The sequence below is a fragment of the Hakea prostrata genome, chromosome 1 (assembly GCF_041222555.1).
Source record: "Hakea prostrata isolate BN-2017 chromosome 1, UWA_Hpros_2, whole genome shotgun sequence".
In the NCBI taxonomy this organism is placed as follows: domain Eukaryota; kingdom Viridiplantae; phylum Streptophyta; class Magnoliopsida; order Proteales; family Proteaceae; genus Hakea; species Hakea prostrata.
This window is the reverse complement of record NC_142600.1, coordinates 78,978,306-78,990,936: the sequence shown is the minus strand read 5'-3', so window position 1 is coordinate 78,990,936 and position 12,631 is coordinate 78,978,306. Positions and strand designations below refer to the sequence as shown.

The window sequence follows — 12,631 nt, the reverse complement described above, 5'->3', positions numbered from 1 at the left end:
TCCTATATAGTGGAGGTTGGCTTTTGATAGTTTCCATATTGAGAGAGAGGTTACTCTCTCAATCTTCTCTTCCTTCTCTTCCTTCTCACACTCGAGTTCTTCTTTCTCTATTTTCTGTTCAATTCACAACCAGTAACTAGTTAGTTCCTCAACCGTCAACATTTGCATTACATCTACTTGATCTGGTGACAAACATGCGGCAGCCAAAGATACACCGAAGAAAATGCTCATGCACTTTCAGTTCATGCAACTACACTTGGCCAACAACTGGGAAGTGGGTTGGGTTATGTTATTTAGGAATGCCAACGATGGATGTATTCAGTTGTTACAAAGCCAAGTGACATTGGTGAAGTTGTTGTCAATGAATCTTTTGCAATCATGGAAGTGCTGCAACTTCATCTTCAACTAGGAGTCAATCATGCTTGTCTTCTCTGACTGCAAACAAGTTATCTCTAATTTGCAGCAACATGGTGCTGCAGTCCCTTTAATTGGTTGACCAGTGTTGGATAATGTAGTGCATTTATGTTCTCAGTTTATTACTTGTAATTCTCTTCTTGTTACAAGGGACAATAACAGCTTCGGCTGACTCCTTGGCCCAGAAGGCCCTATATATGCCATGTTTGATAGTTTGGCCTGTTTCCATTCCTAGGTTCTCGATAACTCGGCCTTGTGTTTCTCACAGCTTTCTTAATATTATATCCTTTCTACCCAAAAATAAAATATAATATTTACATTCCTTAGATTTACAAATTATTACACTTAAACCCTCAAGAATTTATTATGTTATAAACATTCCCTATACCTAACGTCATTAGTTTCAAATTATTAAAAAAACAAAAAGACATATTTATCATTGCCAAATTTATAAGAAAGAAAATATTTTAAAAAACTTCAAAATTGTTTTTCTTTATCCTCCCCTCTTCTTTTTCTTTTCCTTTTTTCCCCCTTGAAAATCGACACAGTTTTGAATGTAATAGACGACAGGAATTTTGAAAATACAGTAAATGTTGAGTTGTTAGTTAATCTCATTACTCATAAAATAGGGATCTTGTTGATATAAATTTGAAACATAGGAAGTGCTCAAATAAGAGAATAATTCCAAAGGCGTAAATGTAATAGTATGCAAACCTAAGATGTATACATAATTTGCTTTACTTTTTAGAGACCCACATGTGCAAATGCACATGTTCTGTATTATTCAGTGATTCCAATGAAACAGGAGATGTTTTATATCAAACAACAAACATATCATAATATAATATCATATTGGTGCACTTGTATATATAGTAATCCAAAATTCCTTACCTCCAAATTATGTGCGGGTTCAGCGGTCAAACCAACTGTTGCAATAGCAATTTGTTACACCTCAGCACCTTACCAAGCCACCTGTCCCTGATCCACCCCGTAGATCAAATCGAACAAATAAACTTCCCGCCTATATGAAGGATTACTCTCTCTAGAAGGATCTCAGGTTGTTAGCTATGGAGGGACGAGATTGTTTAAGAACAGATAAAATGTAACCAATTACTGATTTAGCACTCCTTTATATTGTAACAGAACAGAGGAACTCAGTGTGAATGAATTGAAGTCTCATCTCTATTTTCTCAATTCTCTGCTGTTCTTCTTTCCTACATCTCTTTCTGACTCTAACTTCTTTCCCTCTCTACAATTTCTGAGAACTGTATCAATTTGGTCTGACCTGCCGGATCCCCATGGCTGAAGGAGCCAGAGGACGTCAGGCTGAGGAATTGATCCGACAGCTTAGCATAGCAAATACTGATAATGCCAGTAAGATTGACTCCCTTCAAGAAACAATGGCTGAACAGCGAGATTCGTTAACAGAGCAGCAACTTATGTTAGCAGAAATAATGGCTAAGCTCACGGCAATGGATGGAAGAAACACGATCGGAATTTCAACTCCAGATAACAGAGGAATCTTAGGATCTCCTCCAGGAACCTCTAAAAGCTCCACTGCTATTCAGACAAGAACAGCACGAGTGGATTTTCCGAAATTTGACGGAACTGATCCAATAGGATGGGTATTCTGTGCCAACAAATTCTTTGAGATCCACGGGACACCAGAAGATCAGCGACTCAATTTGGCCTCTGTTTATATGGAAGGGGTTGCCCTACAGTGGTTCCAATGGGTAAGTAAGACAAAACTCTTCTCCACTTGGTTAACCTTTACCAGAGCACTTGAGGTCCGTTATGGACCAACTGATTTTAAGGATCCAAGAGCATCCTTATCTAAATTGATGCAGACTACCACCGTAGCCGATTATCAATCGCAGTTCGAAGCTCTCACAAATCGGGTGGATGGTTTACACAACGATTTCTTGGTCAGCTGTTTCATCTCTGGGCTCAGATCTGAACTTCGCCATGAAGGCGTTTAGACCAAAGGAACTAATGGATGCTGTAATGCTAGCCAGAATTCAAGAGCAGAAACTTGCTGAAGCTAAAAAAAATTATGCACGACCTACAATTTTTCCAAGCAGATCTTCAACATCCCTTCTACCGCCAACAACAACCCACACAGCGAAATTTCCGACGCTTCCAGCACCACCAATGAACATACCTTCTAAGAAGCTAACCCTTACAGAAATCCAAGCTCGCAAGGAAAAGGGGTTGTGCTACAGCTGCAACGAGAAGTAGTCCCCAGGCCACCGTTGTAAAACCAAGCAACTTTTCTTGCTCGAATATGAAGGAGATGACGGTACAAAGGACCAAACAATGAGTGCGAACTCCGAGTTAACTCAGCAAGACAAACCAACTCAGGAAATGTTCTCCCTCATGGGTGTTGATTCGCCAACGACATTACGTCTAACAGGGTTCATTATGGGCCAACCGGTTCAGGTACTGGTTGATGGGGGCAGTACCCACAACTTCATTCAAAGTGAAATTGCAAAACACCTAACTCCTACAGTGGAACCGACACGTGGCATCTCAGTATTAGTTGGAGATGGGAACAAGTTAATGGGTGAGGGGCATGTGCGTGGGATGACACTCAAAATGCAACAATACACCATTGTTCTTGATGCATACGTATTACCAATCTCAGGAGCAAATGTCATCCTAGGAGTACAATGGATGGCAGCACTTGGACCCATTGTCTTTGATTACCATCGGATGACATTACAATTCCAAGAAAAGAATCACACGATTCTTCTACATGGAGCTACAGAACATGTACCCAGTCAATTGCAAAATCATGGGCTACGCAAAGCTAGTTCAGCCCATAAATAATGGTTCTTTTAAAGCTGGAACTGGAGCCCACTCAAAGGCCCATTACAACCACAACCCACGCTGATTTACAAGATCTGCTGAACCTGTATCAAGACGTCTTCAAAGAGACCACCGAACTTCCCCCAAAAAGAGCCAACAACCACGTGATCCATCTTCACTCAGGGGCCCCACCAGTGAATGTTCGACCTTATCGTTATCCCCATTTTCAGAAAGAGGAAATCGAACGCCAGGTCGCCGGAATGTTGAGCAACGGCGTAATTCAACCCAGCATCAGCCCCTTCTCGTAACTGGAATTGTTGGTTAAAAAAAAAAGATGGGACATGGCGTTTCTGGGTTGATTATCGCACACTCAACGCCATTACTATCCAAGACAGGTTTCCTATACCAACGGCGGACGAATTATTTAACGAACTTCACGGTGCCAGTTTCTTCTCTAAAATGGACCTCCAAGCAGGGTATCACAAAATTCATGTTCGGTCAGAGGATATCGAGAAGACTGTCTTTCGTACTCACGAAGGACATTTCGAATTTCTCATGATCCCCTTCAGCCTCACGAACGCCCCTTCAACTTTTCAGGCGGCCATGAATCAGGTATTTCATCCATACCTGCATCGTTGTGCATTGATTTTCTTCGATGATCTCTTAATTTACAGTACAACAATTGGGCAGAACATATGCAACATCTTCGAATTATGCTCGATCTCTTGCCGCAGCATCAACTTTATGCAAAGTTGAGCAAATGTTCGTTTGGTAAAACCGAAATCGATTATTTGGGACACATAGTCTCCGGCAAGGGACTCTCCGTAGGGCGTAGACCCAACAAAAGTACTTGTTGTTTCAGCTTGGCTAGTTCCTACGACACAGAAGGAGGTAAAAGGATTGTTGGGATTAACACGGTATTACAGTAGATTTGTCAAAGGGTATGCCCAAATTGCTTACCCATTAACCGACCTTCTTTGCAAAGGGGGTTTCACTTGGACAAAGGCGGCAGAACAAGCATTTTGAGAATTACAGAGGAGTCTCATGCAAGCTCCACTGCTCACACTACCAAATTTTTCTGAAACCTTTGTGGTTGAAACCGATGCATCAGAAGGAGGCATTGGGGCCATCTTATCACAACGGGGTTGCCCAATTTCTTATTACAGCCGGAAATTAACACCACGGTTACAAGCATCATCCACCTATGCGCAAGAAATGTTTGCAATTACTCAGGCCATTACCAAATGGAGGCCATATTTATTGGGCAGCAAATTCATAATCAAAACTGATCATCGAAGCTTACGTGAGCTCACAGATCAAATAATCCAAACACCAGAGCAACAATACTAGGTAAGCAAGCTACTCGGCTTTGAATTTGAAATCCAATATCGTGCAAGGAAGGAAAATCACGGTGTTGATGCTTTCTCACGAATGCCTCACCTTTGTACTCTTACAACAATCGCCCCCTCTGCTTTTTTTGGAAGCTCTGCAAACAGAGACACTGAATTCTATAGAATTCCAACACACTCTAGAAGGAATTCATCTCAATTCTGAGAACTTCCGAGATTATGAAGAACTACTATACAAAGGCAAACTTCTTCTCCCAGCAGCATCCGTCCTATGCCACCAATTCCTTAAGAAATGCCATGACTCGCTTGCAGGAGGTCATGCTAGATACATGAGAACACTAAAATGCCTGACAGCCAACGTCTGGTGGACGGGAATCGCCAAGGAAGTTCGCCGATATGTTGGCAAATGCCAAACATATCAACAATTCAAATCCCCAACACAAACTCCAACAGGGTTGCTTCAACCACTCCCTGTGCCAGACCAGGTTTGGGAGCATGTCTCCATGGATTTTATTGTTGGACTTCCTCCTTCTCAAGGTAAAACCGTTGTCTGGTTGTTTTTGACCATTTATCCAAATATAGTGTTAGGACCCTAGGGATGAGGCCATGTGGAATGAGGGTTAGTTAGGGTTACCCTAGGGATGAGGCCATGTGGAATGAGGGTTAGTTAGGGTTATTTGAGATAATAAATAGAGGGAAAGAGGGAAGAGAGAGGAATGGAATGTTTGGAGAGTCATGTGGGCAGCCGTAGGCTGAGGGAACACCGTGAGGTGTGGGGGTGACTGGCCCCATAGAAACCAGTGTTGTCTTGTTATTTCTTGCATTCTTGTATGAATTTTTGGGAAATATTATTAGGGTTTTATCATATAGTCATTTCAGTTCACTTCCGACAGGATCTACTAGTATGCAAGTAGCTGAAACATTCACTTCCGATGTGGTCCATCATTATGGGGCATACCCTGTTTCATAGTGACCGAGATTCTCTCTTCCTTAGCAATTTCTGGAAGGAACTCCATCGTCTTCAAGGCACTACATTGACATATAGTACTGCCTATCATCCTCAGAATGATGGCCAAACTGAGGTACTTAACAAAACTCTAGAGATGTATCTACGATAGTTTGTTTCCGATGCACTGCAACGATGGAACAAATACTCAAGATGGGCAAAACTCTGGTACAATACCGCTCATCACTATGCCATCAATACCACACCTTACCAGGCATTATACGGCAGACCTCCACCAACCTTGAATCGCTATATACCAAATTCCACCGGCAACGCCAATGTTGAAGATGAGTTGCAAAGTCGTGATGATACCTTAGTCACTCTGAAAGCCAATTTACACAGAGCACATACTCACATGAAAGCTCAAGCTGATAAACATCGAAGAGATAAGGATTATCAGGTGGGTGATTGGGTTTTCGTACGTTTGCAACCATATCGCCAATCCTCTATTGCACAACGCCTAAATACTAAGCTTGGCCGACAATACTATGGTAATGTAGTACTGTATTTGACTGATCAAAACAATAGCCAAATCGGACCTTTCACAAGGAATCAAATTCAGATTTGATAGACTTAAGATGAAACAGAATTTAAATGTGAAAGAGGGCTGAAACTAGAGTGGTATTATAAGGATAATAACATAACAATACAGGATGAATAGATCTTTAAAATAGGGGCAACACTATGATGAAGAAATTGAAGGGACAATATGAGGGAATTGAAAATAACAATATAACACCCAAGCTTCACACCGCAAGGTGGGTCGATTGGATCGAACACCAACCTACCTTGATCAAACACAAGGAGTCTCCATAGAGAATGAATGCTAACAAAGCAATTTGATTTCAATAGATAAGTTGTGTCTTTACCTCTTACATAAGTCTCTTTATATAGCATTCTAAAGAAACATGAACATTAAAGGTAACATCCAACCACTAGCTAACACCACCTACCTATTAATAACTCAACTACTACCTACCTCTTTGATAAAAGAAAACTCCTTTGACTATGAGTTCTTTTATTTTCAAACCACATCCCCTTTTATTGACTTTTCAAAATCTAGACTCGGGCTTAGGCCTAGACTACGAATTCAACATATGTGGGCTAACTTAAACCCACTAAAACAGTCCTAGCCCATGAAAGCCATGGGCTGATTTGGGTGATAGCTTTAGGTCTTGGGTCTGATCCAATGGGCTTCTTTTTTCTTAAATATGTCTTCAATTTTGCATTATATGGTCCTTACCAAATCACAGCAAAAATTGCACAAGTTGCATATAAAGTAGCATTACCCGAAGGCTCACAAATACACCATGTCTTCCATGTTTCAATCCCTAAGCCTTGCACAGGAGAACCTCCACCATTTGCTGCTATTCCTCCCTAGCCTCCCAAGCAGCTCCACCCTGTCTCAATTCTCCAAACTCAACAAGTGCTAAATGCTGGAAAAGCTTCTACACAATTGTTGGTTCAGTGGGAAGGCCTGCCTTTAGAGGATGCCACATGGGTTGACTATCTAGTTTTTCAACAACAATTTTCTAAGTTCAACCTTGAGGACAAGGTTGTTCCTGATGGGGAATGGAATGTTACACCTTAGCACCTTACCAAGCCACCTGTCCCTGATCCACCCCGTAGATCAAATCGCACAAATAAACTTCCCGCCTATATGAAGGATTACTCTCTCTAGAAGGATCTCAGGTTGTTAGCTATGGAGGGACGAGATTGTTTAAAAACAGATCAGATGTAACCAATTTTTTATTTAGCACTCCTTTATATTGTAACAAAACAGAGGAACTTGGTGTGAATGAATTGAAATCTCATCTCTATTTTCTCAATTCTCTGCTATTCTTCTTTCCTAAATCTCTTTCTGACTCTAACTTCTTTCCCTTTCTACAATTTCTTTGAAAATTGTATCACAATTCCTATTAGACCTTTCGAGAAGGGGTGGAGGAGTGTGTGTGTGGCGATCAGATCCTACTTGATATATGATCTGCAATAAGCACATATTGTACATCAAACCAAAAAGGAGAAAGATTATTTGCAAATAACCTAGATGAGCACCCCCATTCACCAACTTTTGGTGAGTCGCCTGTGGCGAGTATGTGAACTCCAGCAGGAGCAACACAATCCCCGCCACCTAAACCATTCATTTCAAGTTTAGACACCACAATTCAAGGACATCTTAAATTGAGGATATTGGTAACATTTTAGTGGGGAGATAATTGTGGAAATTGTCGAAAGAAGTGCCAAAACAGGAATCAGCAGTTTAGGGTTGCAAGAAAAATGGTGAGTCGGCGAGGACAATGTGGGGGCGGAGGGGGTGTTGAGTGGATAAAAGAGTGAGGTAAAATAGTAAACAAGTGGGGAGATAATTGTGGAAATTGTCGAAAGAAGTGCCAAAACAGGAATCAGCAGTTTAGGGTTGCAAGAAAAATGGTGAGTCGGCGAGGACAATGTGGGGGCGGAGGGGGTGTTGAGTGGATAAAAGAGTGAGGTAAAATAGTAAACAAACATGGGAAAAGAAGAGGAAGAAGAATCTGGCGGCAATAAACAATTGCACCGCTAAATGGAACTGCTTCGCGCTCCTTTTTTTTCTTTTTTTCTTTTTCTTTTTCTTTTTCTTCTTTTTTTTTTTTTTTTTTTTCTAAAAAGATTTGAGATAAATAAGGCACAACAGGATTAATGAAAATATTGCAGATGATGACTTATCACTTAACCCTATTATTCTAGTAGACTAGTAGTAAGGGTGCAATTGATATATAATTTAAAACAAACGGGTGTAAGCTTAATAGATCAATTTTAGGGGGTGTAAGCTTAATAGATCAATTTTAGGGGGTATAAGCGTAATTTCAAACTTAAGGAGTGTATATGTAATTTACTCTTACAATTAATATTGATTATTGAAAATATAGTTGAAGTTACAATTACAATTATAGACACACAAATCATATATTTACTTACTACCCACCCAAAAAAAAAACATAAATTTACTTAGTTAATGGTTAAGGGTATTTTAGGATGTAAAAATCTAGTCCTTTTGAAATGGGTAAATATCACTTACCTCCCCTCTTAGTTGACTAAATGGCACCTAGACTCCCTCTTAGTTGGATAATATCACTTACCCACCCTCTTACTTGGCAAAGGTATCAAACTCCTCCCTTCTATTAACTTTCTCAGTTAGATTGTATTTTTATCATTAAATATTTTTTAAACCCCAAATTACCCTTAACTAGGAAGATATTTTCATGTAAATCCCAAATTACTTGCACTCTATGGACTATTAAATCCACTATATAAAAGAGAAACATACTGAGATGGGGTGTGAACAATCCAACTAAAGTTACATGAAGAATCGAGTTTAACTTGAACAATTTTCTGATAATGGGAGAATTGGCAACCTCAAATAATTTCAAGATCAGTAGATAAGCATACCACCAAACTATAAATTAGGTACATGATTACAATCTATTAACATTAGTGTGCATACAACAAATCCAGATCAAAAAGCTGGAACCAATATGGAAGCTACTATCTATCTAAATGTTATTCTTATTTGCTATTAAGATTTATGTGATAATAGAAGAAGTCAAGCATTAGCAAATGCTAACCAACTAAGACAAGCTAATTCCTGGAAATTTTGTGAAATTCATAACCCTTTTAGACAACTTGCATTTGAGATCCTTGAAATCAGCATCAGTAGCATGGAAGATACTGTACCATACTCATTCCTTATTACAGTATGTTAAACTGGTACTCTTAATTATAAGTTAACCCTTTTTTAACCCTCCTACAGTAACAGCTCTTCCTCTTTTTTTTCTTCTTTGTCATCATCTAAGATTAGTCAACAGAGGAATAAAGGTGCAAAATAGTTTCTGGAGAGACAAAATATTATTTCAATACAAGTAATAACCTAATTAGATTAGAAGAAGTTAATCAGACATTCAATTACACATACAAAGAAACCAAGCCCATGAAGTTAACTCAGTAGAATCTTTCAACCTCAAGAACTGTGGAAAACAAAAAATTGAATTCAGCAGGGGGGGAAAAAAGACCTTGATAAATACAATGATTAGAGGGAGTACCAAAGGTTCAGTCATACTTGGCTAACATTATTCATGGGTTCCTGTGGAAATTGCCAGACAGAATGCAACCTAAGGATTGGGCATCGAAGAAGTTTATGGGTCTCTTAACACCCAAAAAGATACCACTTGTTGCCATTGCCGACCCTAAACTTCCAGCTCATCCATATTGTGAATCTTAGATACTTTTTCAGTTGGCATATCCTCCAGGCCTTTGTAAGTTAAAAAGTGCATTGCACATACTCTGTTTGCTTAGCTGATCAGAGGCTCCCATCCATGTGCCCAAAAAAAAAAGAAATCATGCTGAAAATTGTCATTTCTAGGTAAGCAGAATCACTTTTGTTTTCAGAACAATTGGTGTTTGGGATGGCTGCAAGCATGTCAAGCGTTAGCACTTAAGCTGAGGTCAGATAAAATTTATCTCCTGACAGAGAGAGTCAAAGTTACAGAAGGGAAAACCCTTTGCTACTAGTGTGCACCTTAAAAAAAGTAGCTGGACAAGGAACTCAATCCCATTAAATGTTCATGTTTTTGCGATGAGTTAACTGTTTTACTGTTGGGGGTTTCCTGGAGGGGCAAGGTTGAATACATGTGTCCCTCTATTTGTCTGCAACTTCCATGGCTTCCATGGCTTAATAAAATTTCTAGGGGCTACTCAGGTCCTGAAGAACAAGAAAGAAAAAGAAAATGAGGAAGAAGTATTCAGCATACAAAGAAAATGCAATCCTCCATTGAAATTATTGCTTCTAATCAGAAAAGTAACATGGTAGAGCCTTCTCAAGAATTAAGCATATGAAAAAAATGTAACTTCCCATTGGAATTTTTGTTTCTGATCCGACATTCTTTTATAATCTTTTGTTACTGTTAATACAACCTTAAAATGAAAACAACAATCATTCAACTTTGTCTCGACTAAATAAGATTGGCTAGCAGAACAGATCCCTGACCTTCAATCAATTTTATTCATTGTCATACTTAATATGAAATTTGGGTTCTAAGAAATGGCTAGAAAGCTGCACCAAAAACTGGATCTTTGACCTTAATTGATTAACAGTTTAACACTTCTTTGTTGCATCTAAATTTAAGCTGTACTTGTTGCTCCCTTCTGAGCAACCCAATAGAAATCAGATTGAGTGGCCGTCTCCAAACTGGCCATAGATTAAACACCTATAGCAGTAGAATACTAGAATGTAACCGAAGTATTCTTGATCCAGTCATGCAAGCTGGCAGGTTGTGTACATAAAGCCTCCTGTGAGCACAAATGCCAGCAATTGTAGCTGTAACAACCATGGCAACCTGTTTGACATCCGTAATGATCGCACCAAGTTCAAGGCCCAACCCATCAGCCACCAGTACATAACCTAGCAAGACTGCCAATGTCGAAAGGAATGCTCCTAGCCTATATTCTCATTCTATTGCCTATATTTGGCCAATAAAACTCAAACCCACTCTCCTAGATTAAACCATTTCTAGATAGCACATGTTTAGTGTTTTTAAATTGATGATTATAAATTCTTCTCTGCTTCACTTCCAACCTAATTGGGTCTAAAATAATATATATATATATATCATTCTGAATAGCAATTTTGTCAAAGTGGGATCATAAACTGGAGAAAGAAGATAGTAGTTGCAGTAAATAATAGCCAGTGATCACCAGCATTTCCTTGATCAGGTAGATATTGTTCACTTTATAGAAACATTCAATCAGCATAAATCAAAACCAATCAGAAAACAAGAGATGTCATTGACTATAGCAGCAATTAGCAATCGATGAAAAGAGAGAGCAGCAACAACAGTACAAAAAAGACGAAACAACAGCAAAGGACCCAATTCAGTAGCCTTTGACAGAAACATAAAACAAAATGGGGATTTAACAAAAATATTTTTTTAGCAACAATCCATTCGACTTATGGGAAGCCAGGTTTCAAAACCGAAGCCATCCTAGACGACAGCACGACTCGAGATTTCAACTTGTTAACCAGGGGGAATTTTCAGTTTGTAAAATTTATAATAAACGAATCAATAACACGAAGAATGCTAACTTACCGAGTGCAACCAGCTGCGGTTTCTTGCCTGAACCCTTCGGCCTCCCCCTGTTCCGCTTATAAGGAGGCTCAGAGAGCTCTCGAGAGCGAGGAGAACCTGAGCATATGGTCGGTTGCAATGGCTGAGAGCCTGATCCAGATAGAGAGAGTGTGTGTGAAAGAAACTGAGCGTTATCGAAGGAGGTATAAGCTGAAGCCTGAGAGTGATCCCGAGCGAGAAAGAGGAAAAGAGAGAAGTCGAGGGCGAGGGACGAGGGTCGAACCAGGGTTTTCGGTCGGTAAATTATATTTTTATTTTTATTTAAAGTGTGGTTACCTAAATTTTTCATGGCCATCATCAAACGTATTTTATCACCTGGTGTTTTACTGGAATTTCAAATTTATATATTTCAAAACTACGAATTCATGATTAAAAAAATTGCATATTTCAAATCTAAGAATTCATGGTTAAAAAGTTAACTGTTTGGTTAGCCTTAAGTCTATTGAAGTTCATAAAGTTCCGTTGGATTACCCGCATGAATCCGTGAATTTCATCAATTTTATACTTATAATAGAATCCATAGACTTCACCCAATACCCGTGAATGGTTTAATTCACGCTTTTAGGCAAAAAAGTAAAGTTTCTAGATTTCATGAATTTAAGGATATTTTAAAACCAAACAGATATAAATCTCGGATTCATGAATCTTCACGGATTTTAATTCTCTAGATTCAAATAACCAAACAAACCCCTAATGAATTTTATTCTTCAAAAAATCTCAATTTTTTGACTTATATCATTCAGAAATAATTTCACTTTACATTAAGTATTTACATTTCCCTTGTAACCAACCGAACCCTTAATTATTCTTAATTTTATTGACAGGGTATATCGGATTTTAAGATTAAAATTAAATTAGGGAATTTTAGGATTTTAAATATATATATATATATATAT

General features: G+C 38.9%; 1 protein-coding gene across 1 annotated transcript in view; it reads right to left on the bottom strand.

The window, feature by feature from the left end:
• Nucleotides 1–11,979, bottom strand: part of LOC149030302 (uncharacterized) — a 31,564-nt gene extending 19,585 nt beyond the window's left edge. The window contains exon 1 of the mRNA XM_089142577.1: nt 11,697–11,979. The gene's annotated coding sequence lies outside the window, so the exon portion shown is untranslated. The remainder of the gene's footprint in view (nt 1–11,696) is intronic.
• Nucleotides 11,980–12,631: the final 652 nt, after the last annotated feature.